Source organism: Drosophila novamexicana, unplaced genomic scaffold (assembly GCF_003285875.2).
Source record: "Drosophila novamexicana strain 15010-1031.04,08,12 unplaced genomic scaffold, DnovRS2.1 tig00001385-arrow-arrow-pilon, whole genome shotgun sequence".
Classification (NCBI taxonomy): Eukaryota; Metazoa; Arthropoda; class Insecta; order Diptera; family Drosophilidae; genus Drosophila; species Drosophila novamexicana.
This window is the reverse complement of record NW_020824853.1, coordinates 117,994-138,893: the sequence shown is the minus strand read 5'-3', so window position 1 is coordinate 138,893 and position 20,900 is coordinate 117,994. Positions and strand designations below refer to the sequence as shown.

At 38.5% G+C, this 20,900-nt stretch overlaps 2 pseudogenes; both read right to left on the bottom strand.

Moving 5' to 3' along the window:
- Positions 1-10,662: 10,662 nt before the first annotated feature.
- Positions 10,663-11,148, bottom strand: LOC115767335 (annotated as a pseudogene).
- Positions 11,149-12,726: 1,578 nt separating this feature from the next.
- Positions 12,727-13,188, bottom strand: LOC115767334 (annotated as a pseudogene).
- Between the last annotated feature and the right edge of the window lie 7,712 nt (positions 13,189-20,900).

The following is a 20,900-nucleotide window of genomic DNA, read 5'->3' as shown; positions in this document are numbered from 1 at the left end:
GGAGTACTGTTGTAAAAAACGTGCTCGCTTTAATTTCTGTCGGCTTCCAAATCAGATTCAAATATCTTTATAAAAATGCGTGTTATTTACGTTTCATTGATTTCGGCAAAACCCAAAATCTAGGCGGGGACAACGGCCCCAATGTTTACCGAAATGATGCAACGTCTTCAACGGAACGGAAAATGGGTGGAAACGATTTGCCGATTTGGCTTTACCCGAGACATATATTTTTTTTGCTTCGAATTGTAGATACAACTATTCCACTCATATACCGCCTTTCGAAAATTTGACTCACATTTCCTTAGAGGAGTGGATTCACCGAAAAGTGTGAAATGTGTTTAAAATGCATTTCCCAAACGATTTTTGAAGGCCGATTGGTTAGTAAACAATAATGTATCCCAAAAATACATTTACATCAATTTTTCACGGGCGCAAATGGAATTTTCCCAAGCCACATCAATCTGTGAGTCAGTCAGTGAGTCGGCCAGTTAATCAAAGAATGGTAAACAAAATCGTTTCATAGAACTCATTTCCACCAATATTTCACAGTTCCAAGTGAAATTCTTCAAAACAGCGTCTTAGCCTAGGCGCCTAATTCTAGCGTTAAGTCCTGTGGCCCGAGCGTTGATAACCAATTAGTCAGTCAGTCCGTCAAGTGAATACTCCTGAATTAATCTTAAGCTTTAAATAAGTAATTACAGCCCGTTTGACCCATTTTACGCGACAAGGGTACACACGAAAATTGTAAAATAATTTTCCGTGCGCTAAACGAAAATCTGTGCAATTATTTGATCATTTAAAACGAATTTGTTTTGGCTTGAATTGGGTTAAAGGAGCGCCCGATAATGATAATTTGTATCTGTGAGTGTGCGCCAGTGAAAGCTGTAAGTCCTTGCGCCAATCCTTGCAAATCTGTTTCCCACTGCCCCAGGCGCCACTTGCGGTCCTCCACCCCTCTCCTTTGACCGCGCCGCCATCCTTTGTGCGCGTGTGAAGGGTAATTTATGAAAATTACTAAACGAACTACACCGAATGCGTGCAAATGATGTTTTGCTCAGCAAAGAGCTCGCCAAAGAAAAGCCAAAAAAAAAAAAAAAATCTAGCGACTTAAGTGATCGACTGGAAGATATCCTGTAAGCAGATGGAGAGTAGCTTTCATTTAGCATAATATTGATTATAATCTGTTGATGATTCGGGAAAACGCCAAATCTGATACTAATAAATATCTAAGGCGCTCGACTGTTAGATATCCTGTAAGTAGATGGAGAGCAGCTTTCAGATAGCTATTTCATATTTTTAACATAATCAGTTGATAATCAAGAAGAGAAAACAGCAAAGCTGAGCCTAAGAAAAAAGAAAAGTCAACTTAAAAGCTCGATGGAAGATATCCTGTAAGTAGAAAGACAGAACCTTAACAACAGTCTAAATCATAATCAGTTAATTATTCAATCAAACAAAGAAAAGTTGAATTAAAATCTCTTTTTTTTTTAATATTGTGCTAAAATAAGAATCTGAGAAGAAAAAATATTGTACTAAAATTATTGCCAAAAAATTAAAATTACAAGACTTGAATGCAACTTTGAATCTAAGATATATTATGATAAAATATTAAACTACAATTTGACTTGAATAAAATATAACCCGAAGATATTCAGTACAAGACTTTAATGAAATTCCTTGTTTATGAAATATTCTATTAAAATTTTAAAGTTCTCAAATTGTAAAAAACAGGACTTGAGTTTAATTCTTAATCTAAGATCTATTGTACCTAAATTAAGGGTTTAATACTTGTTTAAAGTAAGCCAACTTCTGTAGAAAGTATTCATTTCTTTAATTCAATTTAAATTAAGAATTTACAACAAAACTAAGAATGTGTATATTTACTAGGAATCTTAGAATAGTTCAAATCTTTTGCCTTTTATTTTGTTGCACGGGGTATATTTTGGAAACTGAGGCATCATTATTGGAATACTCTTGTTAGCATATTTTATGATTACAGGGTATTTAAATGGGTTAGGTGCAGCAGAAGGCTAAGACTGAAGCTGGGCCTGTCGCAGCTGGGCGTGGCACTTGGCAGTTGGCAGTTGGCTGGCACAAACAGGCAAACAGACGAAGCGCAGGATGTTGGCGTGCGCTTCATTGTCGTAAACAAAAAAGGCGGCAGCGTGCAGCAGGATGCATCGCCCGAACGGAAGGCAAGACCAAGAGCGGACAGCAGCCATGATAAAGCTAGCAGGAGCTCTGGCTCCAGTTTCCCTGCACGTAATCATCATCATAATGATGTTGCTGCTGCTGCTGCTGCTGATGATGATGATGATGTGGCTGGGACGCTCGGGCAGCTCATTAAAAAATTACCTTTCTTATGAAAAGTGGAATTAAAACGTGAAGTTTCTGGCAAGGCGCGTTAAGTTTTAATTGTTTATAATACGCAACGTTGCAAAAAATGCACTGAGAAAAAACCAAATATGAAGAGCGAACGTGAGATTTTATCTACCATCTTTATGTGTGACAAAATTCATAATAAAAGAAATATAAAATAATAATATATAATTATAAATAACTCTTGCTTGCTTCGGAAAGGTATTTAAATAAGGCTCGAAAGGGATATTTTTAGATAAAACCTAGCCTTATTAGGACGCTTATCTAACCTCTACACTTATTTAAGGATAAACCTTAACTTTGACAAAAAGCCAGAGTCAACTACTTTCTCAGAAAATCTAAAATATGTATGTATGTTTGGCTAAGTTACTTGATGAAATTTCATACTCTAGATATCCCCATCAGAACACTATGCTCATTGTGTATCTATTTAATACGAAGATCTTCCCAAAATCCCAAAAGCACTCTAACGATACCTGTGCATTCACGAGAGGCCACACTGTACTTGTACAAATTGAAGCCTACGTTTGTCATGAGTTGCCCACAAATTGATCTATTCCTGTCTGGTTTATGATGCTATTGTGCAACGCATAAGCCTGATTAGTTGAGGAGCCAGTGTTGTACAACACTAAACGGGCAATCAAAAAAGAAAAACAAACAACCAAAGCCAAACACAAACACACACATGAACACACACACACACACACACACACACACACACACACACACACACACACACACACACACACACACACACACACACACACACACACACACACACACACACACACACACACACACACACACACACACACACACACACACACGCACACACACGTTCACACTATTTTACAGTTAAATACTTTCTTTTAGAGTTTTCTTTGAAGCTTCTACAGCTCATTCAGGCCTCGACTATTTATTTGGCTTTCGCTGTCTCCAACTTTCTCTCCCTCTCTCTCTTGCTCCTTCGCTGCTGCTGCAAAGTCATTAAGACTAATGGCCACCTAAACAGTTGCGGGTGGAGGCTATATGAGTGGGGGCCAGGGCTTCAGTTGGAGCAGTTGTTGGTTTCCAGCTGCAGTTTTTGTTGTTGTTTGGAGTTGTTGTTGTTGTTGTTCTTGTCTTTATCGTGGTTTTGATTTTGTAGTTTTCTGGTATTACAATACAACACGTACCACCGCACACGAATATATTTGCCGCTCTCTTTTTGGCCATTTGGCGCATTGTTCGGCATTGTTAACGCCCCCTCCCGCACCTTGTGGCTATGTGCGTGTGTGTGTGTGTGTGTAATTAAGCACTTCAGCTGAGTTGTAAAATGTGTTTCAACACTCCTCCACCTACATTCCCCGCATTGTAGTGTATGTTCCCGAGTCCCCCGCAACTCGCCTCGGAATTTGTCGGAAAACAATTTAAGGCAACCCGTGCGGTTTTTTTGGCCCCATTTCGGCCAGACAGACTGGACCACTATATTCCAACTATTGACTACCAATTTCGGTTGATTTTATTGAATTTCAAGGAATACTGGAACAAAAAAAAAAATAAAAGGCCAAACACGAATAAAAAAACACCACAATAAACAAACAAAACAAAACAAAGCAAAAAACGAAAGCTGTAAAAAGTTTGCATTGTGTGAGTGCCAAGTGTTTGGAAAGTCGCTGAAGAGGAAAATTCGAATGGACTTTCTTCGGCTGGGAAATTGCAACAGAACAAGAGATTTGCCTCGATGCAGCAGTTTGGAGCTGTCGCTTGTAGACCGTCCAGGTGTTCAATTGTCAGCAGAGAGAGAGCGAGATAGAGAGAGAGAGAGAAAGAGGGAAAGAGAGAGAGAGAGAGAGAGAGAGAGAGAGAGAGAGAGAGAGAGAGAGAGAGAGAGAAAAGCAAAGTGAGAAGTAAAGCTAAAAAAGGCAATGTAAATTTAAAATGAATAACAAAGCAGAAGGCGGCAAAACAAGAAGAAACTCACAATGCGAAGGGCACAGCAAGAAGCAACAAGAGAAGTTGAAACAGTGAAGGCAAAAGAAAAGTCAAAAGAAAGAAGCAGCTTGAACTACAAAAATATAGGCAAAGAAAAGTTCAATAAAGTAACTAATAAATGTATAAAATAAAAGCCAAATGGGTAAGTTGTACAAAAAAATGAAAGAGAGAAGCGATAAAAGAAAGTTGAAAAGAAACTTAACGAATAGAGAAGAAGAAGCAAGGCTTAATAGTTAAGTCACTTTCTGACTTAAGCGTTAATCAGAGAAGCAATAATAGAAAATAGTATTAGTCAGTCGACGAGAGCGGCTAGAATTAGAAAGCTATTGCTCAAGCAAAACGTAAACAGTTATTCAAAGTGAGAAGCAAAGTATTAAATAAGTTAAGTCAAGCCGTGCAATCAGATTAAAATAGGGTTTATCACGCTAAACAAGCCTCCTTCTCCTTCACGTTGCCGAGCACCTCTCAGGGCTGACTCTATTTAAACGGGAGCCAAGGTAAAACACGAATCAAATCCAAAGGCACGTTGCCTGGCAATACGTTCGACGTCTTGCGACTTGCAAGCTTGATGATGCCACATTCAACATTCGCATTCAAGTGCGTTAAGTGCATTTGCTTTCAGCATTTTGTGGATGCTTTCAAGCAGCAATTAGACACTTTTAGCTACATTTGAAATTAAATGCTGTAGGGCTGTCTGTATGTGTGTGTGTGTGTGTGTGTGTGTGTGTGTGTGCGTGCGCGAATCGAGAGATCACTTGACGCAGACGCAACGTTTCCCATTTGGCCAACAGGTTTTGGTGTGCATTCGTAACACTTTTCATCTGCCTACTTTTTGGTTGCACAAACTAAATGAAATTATTTCCGTATAATTTATTTGCACTAACAAGAAAATGATATAAACGTCTGGGGCGCTAACTCAGCCCTCGGGCGGCATTCATTAAGTGCAACAAACATCTACCCATGCTTCGCTGGCCCCCTTCGTGACAGTCGTCTTCATCTGTGTCCCCATCGTAGTTGCCGTCGCCGTCGCGTTCGTCTTCATCATCATCATTATCATCATAACCAGAGAGAAGCTGAAATTTATGCCTGACATAGAAACACAATTTCGTCTGACTGTCGACCATTTTGTTCATGTACTTGCATCTGCCACCATTTGACTTGTTTCCATGTCTTGTTGTCTTGCCTGGCTTTTTACATTTTTTATTTCTATTTTTTGCACAACCCCCTTTTGGCTTGCTTTCAAATTGAGTTGTAACACGCTAAAGAAATAAAAAAGTGTGTGTGTGTGTGTGTGTGTGAGTGGTTGCAGTTGTGCATTCGACTAGAAGATGCCCTGCCTAGGCGAAGCAGCAACAACAACAAATTCCAAGTGAAATAACTACAAGTCCTTGCGCACTGTGGAAGATGTAGTGCCTGCTTTTGAGTGGGTCAAGGCGGCTAATAAACCCCTTGGCGTCTCACTCATGAGGCCACACTTCAGCTGACATGTCCACTTAACCTCCATGGTGACATTTTTCGTTATATTCCATTGCTCCTATTATTTACATATATTTCATTTCATTATATTTAATTGCTGATACTCGCAGTTGCACATCTCGTTCATGTTCTCCATGTTCACCTTAGTTGAACTATTTCTTGCTTTTTACCATTTATGCTTAGTTTTCAATAAATTTGTTGACTTTATTCTTCATTTAGCTGACCTCCATGGTCATATTATTGCTAGAACTTTTTGTATTTATATTATGCATACCTTTTTTTTTTCATTTTAGACAAATGAATCGTACTTCAATCAAATCCCAATATTCCTCGTAATCATTTATATATATATTTTTTTTTAGTCCCTTTTCGCTATTTACTTTCAGCTGTTTTTACGCAAACATCCTCCATGTTCACTTTCATTTTCACCTAGTTCCGTTGCAAGCCCTTTTGTCCACCTTGCTCACATTTCTAGTCCTTTTAGTTGAACGGCCTCAAAGCTCTCGCCTTCTACTAACTTCTTTTTCAAATATTCAAATAGTTTCTCATTACTCCAATCTGTTTCTGACCTTCGCTTATAACCAAACAACCCGCTGTACGCAACTTACAGGTCATATCTGGCCAATAGATATGCGCCACATTCAGATTAAAATAGCAAAATCTTTGCTTGCGACTTAGCCAAAATGGCAGAAACTTGAGTAAAGCGAGGCAAATACTTGTAGAACAAAACTGACAAAGAAATAAATCCTTTCAGCAGATACCCTACAATCGACCATCTAATTACCTGCAGCTGGGAATTAAAAGCAAGCGAAGTGCAAGCTAAATGTGAGAAAAAATAACTGCTAAACTACCCTCAAGCGGCAAAACCTCACAATGCTGTTGACCACCCACAAAAAAAGCAAGTAAAAAAAGCGACAAGAGCTGTACAACAGACAACACACACACACACACACACACACACAGTCAGCGAACACACACATGAATGAGCTCTAGAGATGTGTGTGCGGGCAGATAGCTTAAGGTCCCTTGTATCATGACGAAGCTGTTGACACTTCATAAATACATGAGTTGCACTCAACGTCCGCTCACACGTGCACTGTGCTCACACACACTCACATACACACACACACACACTCACACACACACACACACACATTAGGTATACTAGTTTTGCGCAATTGTTACTCTTCACGTTTTATAATACCCTGTAAGCAGCAAAGGATTATGAAAGCGGCAAAATCCGGCTCTTCAAAGTGTTCACGCAATTAAAAACGTTCCAGTTGAAACTTGAACGACTGCTAAATACCCTGTAATGCAAATAGGAATATAGGTATGGTTAAGCGCGTGGCTGCAATTAATATGTTATAGCGCTTTATATGCTTCATAAACTAAGTTAAATAACTCTTTCTTTTTCTCTTAACAGGGTATTACCAAGTGGAGCTCTTGTAATCTTTCTTGTTTTTTTTGCAAGTACATTTTTTGTGTTTTGTCCCATTCGAGCACTTCAACAAATTTACACTTGTATCACTCAAACGCTACGTTTTTATGCCATTTGCCTTACACACACAAACACTCACACACACACACTCACACACACACACGACCACTAAACACGGGCTGCCCACGTCAACATGGCGTTTGCACTTGTTGTCAACGCTTGTTTCACGCCTGAATCGTCACATGCGAGTTACAAGAAAACTAAAAAAAAAAAAATCAAAACAAAAATACTTAAATGAAAGGAAACAAATTTTAACAACAAAATTAAAAGCACGCGAAATTTGTTTGCACTATGAAATTTATAAAAAAAAAAAAAAATAAAATAAAAAATTCGGTTGATTGCCCAAACTGCCAGCGAAAGTTGTGGTGCAAAGTGCGAAAGAGCTCAAGGATATCTTGCACAGCATGCAGGAAAATTGCATTGACTATGATTCAGGTCGCTGAACCAGTTGAAAAGTGATTCAGTTTGATAGCTCCTGGAAATGCGGTTTGTGGGATGGACAGGTGTTTAGTGAAATGAAGAACTTTACCAATCTCGATGACAGTGAACCGGTTCGAAAGTGTTTGAGCTGTATTTTTTTCTTTTCTGATGGCCTTTGTAGTTTTCTATATATTTAGATTAGCTTAAGTCTGTGAACAGGTTCGAAAATGGTTCATAGCTATAGCTTTAAAAGTATTTGCTGCTTTGTTGCTGCTACTTTGGTTGTAGGACACTTAACTTCTTCAATTATCAAAGAATAAGGCTGTGGCTTAAGCTTGTAAACCGGTTCTAACGTGGCCCTCAGTCACAGCTCAAAGTCTATTTGTTGGTGTAATAACCACAATGTTCGTTCTTAGTGTTTAGAATAGTTGGCTCTAATGGAGCTTCGTAAACTACAAAAGATTAAGACTATGGCTTTAGCATTTGAACCGGTTCGAAAGTGGTTCATAGTCATAGCTCGAAAAGTAATTAAACCATGATACTAGTACTCAGGTACTAGGACACTTAACTTCTTCAAGTAAGACTATGGCTTAAGCATGTGAACCGGCTCGAAAATGGCTCACAGCTATAAATAAAGAAGTATTTTTATTTTTCGTAGTAATTGGTTTATAGGATACTTTGTACTTATGGCGCTTTGTCATATATCAAAGAAACAAGGACCTGTGACTGTTGATCGGTTCAAAAGCGGTTCAGCGGTTCACGATCATTTAAATACAAATGCTGCAACTTGATTCGTGCTACACTATATTATATTGATTTAACCAAGAGGGTATCACAGCTGCGATGTGTCAAAAAGCACAGTTCTTCCATTGTTTGTTCATAATGCTGCCCTAAGGGCTACGACAAGTTGCAGGGGGGGTCAAAAATCGTGGCAAAAAGCATTTAAAAGAGAGGCGCCACCAGCCAAAAACCACGAAGAGGAGCCGCAACATGAAAAGCTGCAGCTGGCACTTGCTGTTGGCAAGGGGGAGCAGCAGCACGGGCCGGGGTAGGGACAGGGACAGACAAAACTATGCAAAAGGCAAATGAAGGGGAAAAATAAATGCGAAACAGAGCAAATGAATCACCGACAAATTACGGTAAGAAAAGGAAATTTCAAAACGGAAATGGCGGCAGCAAAATTTCGTTATGGCAACATCACAATTTTTCCGTAGCGCATATTTCCTCTGCTCTTTTTGTGTTTTTCTTGCCTCTTCTTCTGCTTCTGCCTCTTTACTGTTGCCAACAATATTTTCAGATTCTTAAGTTTTTTCTTATGGGCCAGCGGCCAAACGAAGAAGTAGTAAAAATTTTAACATAACTTGAGAGCACGAATAAAAACAAAAACAAAAAAAAAACACGCTGAAAAAAAGGTCTTATAAAATATGCATATGCTCATTTGGGCTTACAGCATAAAATGGCAAACTGCCACGCCCACACATAAGCAAACACACTCATTCACAAGTTTTTGGCGTGGCGAAATTTCATTAAAGTTCCTACGAGAAATAACTTTACTTTAAGATGTTCGCACTGAGCATACCCAAGCCAAATACAAGGTCTCAGATTCCCAAGATGAACAGATTTGAACTGGTTCAGTTTTTAGTTGGATATTTACCTGCAATAAAAAGATGAGAAACAGCTCATGAGTTATTTAGTAACGTTATCATCATCAAATATCTATGTATATGGAGTATATATTGTATAAATATAGTATGGGATATGCATATGGTAGCTAAGTTCAATTACGTGTGACCCCAAACAAAGTTCGGGGCGCAACAAGGGCTCCTGATGGTTAACCGCACACACACACACATATGCTAATGGCATCATGATCGGAGCACCTTAAAGCTAGCTCAGACCGAGCTTTAACTAAGTCAATGGCCAACGGGGCTTATCCAACATCAGTACTCAGCTAGCAACACACCCACAGTCTACAGCCTTGTACTGTCAGGACGTTACACTATATATATAATTTAGCTTATAAGACAAATATAATTATCTGGCTTATTAAAAAACAATTGGAGCTCAGTTGAGCACATTTTAGTACCAGATTAGCCTCGCTGGAGGCCCTTCCTAAATATAACCCAAGTAATGTTGGATCAATGGAAAAGCGGCTACAGGGACCTGCACATGTTGAAATAAATTAAAATAAATAATTATCTGTATATATAAAATTGTCCTGACTGACTAACTGATTGGTGATCAAGGCACAGCCCAAACTGCGAAAAACGTTTGTAAGCAACTTTTTGGTTTACCATCCGATCGGCCTATTTGAAGCCTGCCACTGGCAAGGCCGGGGTGTACCCGCTTTACAGCACCCTCTATATAAATTTTGCACCGATTTGGCATCTAAATTTAGCAACATTATTCTTGGTTCAAACTCATGTGCAAATGGTACCCTGAAATATCCTATATACAGATTGGTCAATAGATTTCCCACCTAAATAAGGCTGAAAAACAAGCAAAGCATGATTCAAGTATTTTCGTACTTAAAAATCAATACTTCAAATAAGAATGCCACGTCATAAGAATCTAAAAACTATCATAACTATTTTACCAAATTGAGTTCCGGATCTTTTGAAATCATAGAGAGCTCTTGTGCTTATACATTGGGTCACAAGGATAAAACCTAATGTACAGCGATTTTAAAAAAAAAGCTATATTGTTTGGAACTTAAGTTTAATTTGCGTTGCTTGGAAACAGGATTCGAGAACACTAGACGATTTGGGTTAAGTTTACATCTATATATATATATAAATATATATATGTCGAAAAGTAATGCGAGTTTCGGTTTGTTTGTTTGGCTTTGCTGTAGTTCCTGCAATTGATGTTTTCTTCGCTTTTCTTTGGCTCAAGAATCCTATTTTTCTTTTTCTTTAGGAAAAGTCAGGTGTGCTGATTGAGTTGTCCTTGTTGGAACTGGACATGGCATTGCTGCCACTGCTCTGCAGCTCCTGCAGCTTAATGATCAATGGCATGAAGACGCGCTCCGGCAAGGATTCCTTCAGTGCCTGGAGCACTGGCATCGGCTGAGCGCACATCATGATCGCATTGGCCAAATGGCTGAGACCCTCTGACATGTTGCCCTGGATAATCAGCTGCTCACCCAGATTGATCTCAATGAGAAAACAACGCTCCAGACTTGTGTGATCACTGGCATCCAGCATGGAACTATTTGGATCCATATCATCGCCACTTGACATGCGATATTTGAATTTGTCCTGCTCACGTTGCCGGCGCGCGTGCACCTTCTTTTTGTACTCGGGATCGGAGCGACGCTTTTGATCGAAATAGATGCAAAAGCCCAGGATAAATGCAACCGCGGTGCCTACGGTAAATGCCAGCAAGGATTTGCTCGACATGCTTAACAAAGTCAATTTGGAAGCAAATTGAGGTATCAAAACAACAAAATAAACCAAAAACCAAACAAAATATGATTAAAGTAAATAAAATGGGATATGAAAAAGATATGAAATTAATTATGAAAATAATTCCTAAAATTATACAAATTTTCTTGTGGCTTTTTTTTTGTTATAATTTTCGTATTATTTTATTCTGTCCTCTTACTCTTATTGTGTGTTTTTACGAAACGAATACTAAATGAATACTGAGAGAATTCGGTTTTGCCTTGATTGCCCAACTGCCGTTTAAGGCAAGGCCAACATGTTTTAACCGAAAGGACATTAATCTATTCACGATGGAGTTCTTTTAGTAAGTGCGACAAACTGGTTGAAGGCTCAGCTCTCATCATTATTATGCTCTTTAGTATGTAAAAAGCATGCAGAGCCCAGATTAGTAAGTCGAACTCCCAGCTTTGCAGCTGTTTTTATCATTAGAATTGGATATTACACGAACAACTTGTTTGCTTGTGCACATATATTTTCTGCTCTATATGAAAAGCAATCAATGCTGAAGTGCCGCAAGAATAACACACTTTCTGTACAGGCTGTCGTGGCAGCCACATACGCTGATGATATTGTCATCATTGCAAGGAGCACGTCTCCAGTTGTTGCATCACAGTAGTCGCAATAGGAGCTCTGCTTGATCGAAAAGTGGTTGACACTATGTTCCCCATAGCTGGAACAGCTAGCAATTCCAACATTGGAGTCCAACAAACGTACAAGTCTAAGACCCCATAAGCTATTACAGGTTCTGCTTGTTATCTGGGCAATAAGGGTATTCATAACATAAACAGGCACTTTGTTAGAAATTAAATAAATAGATGTGCTGTGAGCTATATAAATAGGTTACACAATCATAACAAAAACTCAGCTCTGGATCTCTTAGACAATAGTAGGGGCACACGACGCTTGAAAAGGATAAGAATATTTCACACAAAGTCATAAATTAAGCCAAAATAAACAAACTATAATGTTATATATATATTGTTTGAACTCATTGGAGTTTAAACTATCCTGTATTGAAATAGGCAATTATATTGAATGTCTGCTAGGGTATTAAAACGTTGACATACTCGAAGCTAAATTCAGTTCATGGTTTCTACTGCGTCCTTGTATCTTTAGTCAACACTGGGCATGAGTTTCATGTACTTTCTGCTCGATAATGACAGAGCAAGCCGAAAGTCCAAAAATTCTCTCAAGCAAATAAAAATTCAGTCTCCTAAATCGCCCAACAGCAAAATTTGTTGGCGTTTCTATTCTATTTATTGCAACTAATCGCAGATTGTCATAGTGTGAGCTTGAGTTTGAATCGATTGCTCGATTGACGCCCATATCTAGCTTTGGGGAAAGAGGTTTGAAAAAAGTAGCTAAAATAAAATAATGACGATTTTTATTTTTTGCCGGAAACGCTGTACAAGCAAATTTGTTTGTTTCTTTGATGGGTTTTTCTGTTTTTTTGTTTTTTTTTTTTTTGTTTGGGCTTTTCATTCGTTTCTTCTAACTAACTACAAAAATCAAAAGTTGGAGCTTGATCGAGTTTCAATCGAGCGCGAGATCTCCGCCCGTGGTCTCGCCAAGGGGATTGGGCAACTGCAGTTCGGGTAGCTTAGTCAGCAGCAGGTTAAAGATGCGTTCGGGCAATGCCACTTTCATGGCCTCCAGAAGGGCTACCGGCTGGGCACAGACCATTATGGCATTGGCCAGATGCACCAGACCCGCATCCAATTTGGCCTGCCTAAATAGATCCTCGGCCATTTTGATCTCATTCTGGAAATAATGCTGCACAACCTCATGGTCGTTGAGCTCAAATGTATCATCGCTTGTCGACTCGCCCCGGTAATCGCAGACGAACGGCAACGGGTTCGTCTTTTGGCGACGCTCGTGCACCTTCTTTTTATAATTGGGATCGGAGCGACGCTTCCGATCGTAATATATACAATAGCCGAGGAGCAGTGCACCGGCTGTGCCGGCTGTTAGGGCCAGCAGCGAGTTCCTTGACATTTTTTTGTAGGACAATTTTGAAATTGCGAGTTCTTGTGGCTACTATTATATAAAATACTGTTCGGGAATATATCTATTTTATGTTTTCTATTTATAAAGGATTTACTTAGATTCGAATGAAAATTTGATCTTACGAGAAAAGCTAAAGTTTTATTTGTGTAGTAATTTAAATCAAAAGTCAGGGAACACTCTTCTCTTAACTAACCGACGAACTAGCTCACGAACTAGCTGACGAACTAGGCTGGTTCCGTATTCACATATGTATTCGACAACTGGTTCTTTTGAGCTTCATTCCAATTTCAATTTCTGTATGCGCTTGAATTTAGAATTTAGCTCCTACAGATAAGCAAGGATTTGCCTTGTGGGACGTCTGATAGGGATTAGGTGTATATGAGGGGGCTCTTATTGTTTATGTGCTTTAATACACTTGCTCAGGGTGGTCGAATTATGTCACATATTTTGTAAGGCATGATTGGAAACGGAATTTCATGTATATTCTTGATCAGTCGAGTCGTTATAACCATGTGTCTAGTTTAATCTGTCAGTCGGCGTCTTTCTATTGCAGCCATTTGTAAAAATCGGTCAGATCAGACCACGAATATATACAGCTGTCATATCCTGATCGCTCGATAAGCAAGTTCGTGCATAGAAAAGCTTTTGTGCCCATATCTTGACCAACAGCTAATCAACACACATCTACTTGCATACATAAAGATCTGTAAAAGCAATTGGTTGACGCAAAAGTTGCTGTAGATAATCTCTTTTAAGTCATAGAGTATTTATTCTTCGGCATGCCGAACATAGCCGGTTTCTTTTCATTTTTGTTTGTATTGTAAGTCACAAATGAAATACGATTCATAAAAAATGTTTATCTCTTTAGCCGTACGCTCCGCTGTCATTATTCAGCGGCTGGACCAAATCCTTGGTCCCTTTTCATTATTTAAGCTAACATGTGCACAAATACACAAACACACACACACACACACACACAGGCACAGATTCACGCACGTTTAAATCTCGCATGTTACGTTGACGTCAAAGTATTTATCACAATGACAAAATCAGGCAAACGCACGGACTCCCCAAAGGTGGAGCCGAGAGGGGCCAACCGAACAGACTTTACTTTAGGGTTTAAATGTAACACATTTACAAATTGTTTATACACACACATCAGCACAGACATGCACACACACGCGTCTCAGCATGGTGATAAATGATAACAAATTAGCGGTTTGTCTCTTAAGCGAAAAAGAGCGCACCACGCACAACGCACCACACACACACACCTAACCACACGCACACAACAGAGCAGAGCGATACCTAAAAGTTACCGCAATGCAATAAATCACATCACCTGGCCAACACACACACACACTCGTCTACACACGCAAAACCTAAATGCCTGCTCGTACAGTAAGCACTGCTAAGTGACAACCGTTATATTGACTAAAAGTGAATAGGAATAAGAATAAGAATAAGAATAAGAATAAGAATAAGAATAAGAATAAGAATAAGAATAAGAATAAGAATAAGAATAAGAATAAGAATAAGAATAAGAATAAGAATAAGAATAAGAATAAGAATAAGAATAAGAATAAGAATAAGAATAAGAATAAGAATAAGAATAAGAATAAGAATAAGAATAAGAATAAGATAAGATAAGAATAAGAATAAGATACGAATAAGAATAAGAATAAGATAGAATAAGAATAAGAATAGAATAAGAATAAGAATAAGAATAAGAATAAGAATAAGAATAAGAATAAGAATAAGAATAAGATAAGAATAAGAATAAGAATAAGAATAAGAATAAGAATAAGAATAAGAATAAGAATAAGAATAAGAATAAGAATAAGAATAAGAATAAGAATAAGAATAAGAATAAGAATAAGAATAAGAATAAGAATAAGAATAAGAATAAGAATAAGAATAAGAATAAGAATAAGAATAAGAATAAGAATAAGAATAAGAATAAGAATAAGAATAAGAATAAGAATAAGAATAAGAATAAGAATAAGAATAAGAATAAGAATAAGAATAAGAATAAGAATAAGAATAAGAATAAGAATAAGAATAAGAATAAGAATAAGAATAAGAATAAGAATAAGAATAAGAATAAGAATAAAAAATAGTTCCTTTTAGGCAGCTAAGACTGTAAAATTACGTATACGCAACGCTTTTAGTTGAACGTTTGCTTCACTTGTTTTCTTTCTTCTGCGTGTGGGCGTGTGTATGTATGTTTGTGTGTGTGTGTGTGCGTGTGCGGGTGGGCGAGGTTCTGGCTTAAGAAGCTGCTTTCTTATGCATGCATGAAGCAGAGGCCAGCGGCGCATAGCTGTGAGTTGTGACAGTAACCAGAGTCTGCCGTGAATCCTGAAGCCTGACCCGCCCTAGCCAGCCAGCTCACGTACTCCTGCTGCTGATGTCCTCCTCGCATCCTGTGTGAATCCTTTTTACTGGCCTGCACAGCATTTATGAGTTGCTGCCCCGCCCATTCAACCGCTGAACTGCCTCCTCAACAGCTCCAACTTCTGTTCCAACATGGAGGCCGGCAGCTGGAGCAGCACCAGCAGCAGCACCAGCAGCAGCAGGATGCCACGTTGTGAGCTGGTTCGTTTGGGTGTTAAGTGTGTGCTTGCGCATAATTCATGCCTTGCACACCCACACATACACACATACACACACACACATGCACACATGCACACACACTTAGAGCAAGCGTTGGCTGGGTTCAAGTTGGAGGGTGGGACTCATTTTAATTATCATTTTCGGATTTGGGCGCGTTTGGAAAACTATGAAAATTTAATGAGAGGCTGCTGCCTGCGAGCAAAATTAGAGCCACCAATTTGTTGCAGGCCCGCACACACACACACACACACATACACATTCGCACACACACTTAAAACGTGCATGCATGTGTTTGCCGGGCCATAACCCAACTGCCATGCCGGACAAAGGCTTGTTCAGGATCTGCCTGCCAGAGATCCTGTTGAACTTATTTCATTACATTAGAAAAAACCAAAAATAAACAAACAAAAAAAAAAACCTTCGCAACCGCAACGCTATTTGTTTTTTAGTTTATGCATCCTAATGAAGCAACTTGATGTTCCCATAAGAGTGTGTGTGTATGTGTTTGTGTGTCCGTGTGTGTGTGTCCGTGGGTGTGTGTGTGTTGGACAATTAAGTGCACGCGGGCAGCATTGGATTTTGGTCCACTTACAGCACATCCGTCTAATAGCGTTGGCAACATATTAATAGCTTTAAGTGCAACTTAGAATATAAAACTATTTTCGTTTAGAGTTAACGCAGGTGAGCTTAAAATGTAATTACATTTTTGAACAAGTAAACGTTGTGATACGGAAAAAAAAAGACAAGCAACAGTTGCTGCGGCACGTAGAATATCGAGTGACCTTTAAGACGTTTGCGCAGTGTTGTGCATCAGGGAGGAGATCTGGGAAAAGAAAACGTGTTTCATTGACCTAACCTAATTTCTCCTACTGCAGCTAGACGATCCGATTGAATGCAATGCATGTAATGCCTGCAATCGAAAGAAGGACGTAAGCAAACTGAAATGATGATAACTTTGAGACTGAGAAAATAGTTTGTTTAGCAACAGGTGGGCCTGGCTATATCCTCTCAATTGTTGGTCTCGATCAGTTTATAAAATCGCTGAAGCCTTAGACATGCCCATCATGCCCAAATTATAATACCCTCTGCAAGGTTAGCCAAAAATTCAAATAAATCAGCAAAAAATTGGCAGCCTGTGCTCCTTTCTTGTTTACAATTTAGTGCTGACTTAGCTAGCTTTCGTTTTGTCATGCGCGACTCAAATATTTTTACTAAAAATGCGGTTGCATTCTATTGTTTGCTTACAAAATCATCGACATAACGACCCAATTAGTTAGAACAAATGCACACATGACAGCTAACAGCTCATTCGAGGCAATTCACAAAAAGGGTCAGCCAAGCTAGCACCCTGATACATATAAGTCTAATCGAGTAATAAAATAGATCAAATAATTTTGTTCTATATCTATGGAAAATCTATTTTTTTTTAAATTATTTTTAGTATTTCCTCGAAGCTTCATATAAATATTTAATACTAGCGCTTAAAAGGACGATCTACGAGATATCGACTATATTGTGAAATTAAAAACAAATAAACGCGCCAATTAATAGATCTAAATACAGACTGCAATATCTTATATAGTAGACAGATCCTCATTAAGATAGAAAGCATCTTTGGCATATTTCATAAACAAAACTTAACAGATGCATCTGAATATCAACAGAGTCGGCTATCAAAAAGTATTGTCAAATAAAAACTCTAATCTGGGTTTCGACAACACAAAATAAATCGTGCTGACCTTAACAACTCGAAAAGAGCTCCAATAAATATACAAATAAAATATTTAATAGATGCTGCCATATAGAACTCTTGCATAAAGTAATATCCTGATTGATTCAAATTCCTAAAAACGGCAACCAAATAAACCGAAAAAAAAGGAGAGTGCAACAAAAATAAAAAGAAAAAACTATTGGGAAAAATGCAGAAAAAAGTGTAAAATTGACAAAACTTTTAATGGATTTTATGACAACACAATTTTTAGCTGATGTTGTAGTTGTTTGTTGTAGCCGGTCAAATCACTTTCGCCATTTCCATTACGAATTTCCTGTAGCTTGATTTAACCCTTCGATATTTTTTTGTCATATAAAAATATTATCAACCCGTCAACGTCGCCAACAGCCAAATACCACTGTGGTCCACGCAAAATGGAAGTAAAAAAGTTTATATATATATATTTATATGTATAAATGTGTGTGTGTGTGTGTGTGAGGTGGGTGGGGTTAAAAAATTGTAACAAATATTCAAAAACTATTTTCAGCTTGCGCTGCACATTTCGCTGCGTGTGCTCTATGTGTGCTGTGTGTGTGCGTGTGCGATAGTTCAATATTCATTGGCCGTAATTTGATTGAAATAAGTGAAGCGCGCTTTTGTGCGTCGCCCGAGTGAGCAGCGTGGCGGGGTGCAGGATGAATAGCAAGGTGCGCTGGCAAGGTAGCAACGGGCGTATTAAGGGGATGACGATGGAAGGGGGAGGGGAGATGATGGCTCTCTAGCAGGCGGTAACGTTCAGCTTGGTTCATCATGAAATTTATGAAGCATTCAACACGCCAGAGCGCAGGAAATTAAAATTATTAAGCATCACTTTTTATACGCCTGCCACCAAACCCAAAACTGAAGCGTGTGCGTGTGTGTATGTATGTATATATATAACTGTTTTTGCGTGCTAGTTCCCACACACATTGTCAATTTAATGGCAGCCCCCATGGCCAATTGAAAATTGTGCTGATGTATGCACACAGCTCGCCAGGTAAGCAAAGCCAAAGGCGAGCACGCAGCCAGCTCATAAGCACTAAATGTGTGGAATTACATAATCACATGAAAATGCTTTTGTTTGGCGATATTAACAACTAGTAGATACTCATATTGGGTCTAGAGATGAAGCTCTACACCAATTTACTATGGCTCTTAATGGGCCCAGACAGGCGAATGTGGTTAAATAGATTGGACTATTGCTGGCATGGAGATGTTTGCTTTTGCCTTCTGTACACACTTACACAAGTGCTAACGATATTTACGCTAAACATATGTAAACAGTGTTGTTTTAAGCTTATGTTGCTTGATTAAGAAGTAGTTTACTTAAATTAGTTTGATCTATCTAGAGTAACGTTGTTGCAACCTATCGCGAATGCTCAAGTAAAGAGATGCAATTAAGCATTCTCCCAGCTAGTTATCGATAATTGCACCTATCGATAGCTGGCATACTCAATAATTTTTAATATATTTATCTAGTTACATATACTAAAAACTAAAACCTGATTAAAAGAATACTCAAGAGTATGGAGCAGCAAGAAGAGACAAAGACGACGATCAACAACTATCGTTTATAGCTATTAGCGATAGGCTAATCGATAGTTTTTTGAGCACTAATTCTCATATATATATTAGGAGAAAAATAGTTAAATTTCCTATACCAATTATACCTGGCTTACTTATTTCGAAATGTAGCCCGTAGAGCTAGTCAAAATAGTTACGACTAATCATATAAAATTCAAGAGATATTCAAGCTTCGTTTGATAATAGTTGAAAAATGTTTTGATTATAACTGAAAAATTTTTGATTATAACTGAAAAATGTTCCAAAATCAGTTAGTTCGACTGATTTTAAATGAGGATTTCTGAATTGGGCTGTGCATAGCGTTTGTTACTCTAATGAAATTGCCAGGATTCTATTCACATGCGGTGCCATTGTTGTTTTTCTAACTCTCTACCTTGCCCTACCCTCTCCCCCACCCACTCTGCACAACACACTCCAACTCTTGCGGTTTTTCGTTTTTGCCAACGTTTTTGGGGACGTCATGTGGCATTGTCGTTTGGCTTTTACCATTTGACTGCGCGCATAATAAAAATTGGCACATATTTTTGGTCTCAATGCGGTTATTGCTGCCGCTGTCGCTGTCGCTGCAGCTGCAGCTGCTGCTGCGTTTTCACTTTTCAGAGCAACAACAAATAATACATAAAAATGTATACGTATAAAATGCAAGAGTGTGGGGGCAGAGGAAGATACAATTGCGTTTCAGTTGCAATGCAAATGCTGGCTACGTTTTTGCATTTATACCCTTGACCATTAAACGTATATAATTTGGGTATACTCGCGTCGCATGTGGTGCATAAGGTTTCCCCGAGTTGATCTACATGCACATATAAAACTGTTTGTCCTGACTGATTAATGTACAGTTAAGTTACCTAATGTGACGTTAGGTTCTGAAAAATTATGTGCGCAAGCGTGGAAAATGGGCGAAAAACTGTTGTTTGAATATTTTGTGTTTGGCATCTAGTGAGCGTCGAACTCGGTATCAGAGTTCTTTGTGAAAACTCATCTTAGACAGGTTTTCGTATGTAATGTAAGATGTTATTAAAAACTCGCCTTTCAAGGCAACTATGTGTATATTTAAGCTTTCCACGTTTGTAAAATTGACAGCAAATTGATGTCTTGAAGGCGACTAAGGTCAAAGGTCTTTCAAACAAGAACCCATATAATTTACCATGTTGTTAGTTGGGAATTGCTCGGATATGCTTAACGTATTAGGCATAACTGTAAGTTTAAATATTTGTAGCCATTCAGTAATTAATACTTAGACAACTTGGTGCCTAACTATCATCTATAAGAAGTTGTTTACAAAATAACTCGATGTGATACATAGGTCATTCCATGTAGATCTAGTCTAGATATCTATTATCTTCTATATACGCGCACCTATTAAAGGGTATGTACTCGGTCAAGTGGAATTTTTGCTGCTGCGTGTTATGTTTTTGGCATTTTATTGAATATGTGCGACACACACACACACAGCCAATAGCACAAATTGATGCATAAGTTATACGAATCGCAATGCGTTGATTGTCAGTTTGCCCACTGAGCGCAAAATGTTCGCCAAAACGTAATGAAAAGCAATGAAAATGAGACTTAAAAATTGAATAGCAGCAGCGACAGCTAGCTGATGGCTGGCTGCTGGCGCCACCTGGCGGCGGTATATAACTATATACATACAATACATACATGTACATGCATCGACAAACATATAGATCAAGGCTGCGAGTCTAAGCCGTGTGCCCGTATTCGCTGAACCTAAGCCCGAACCGGTTAA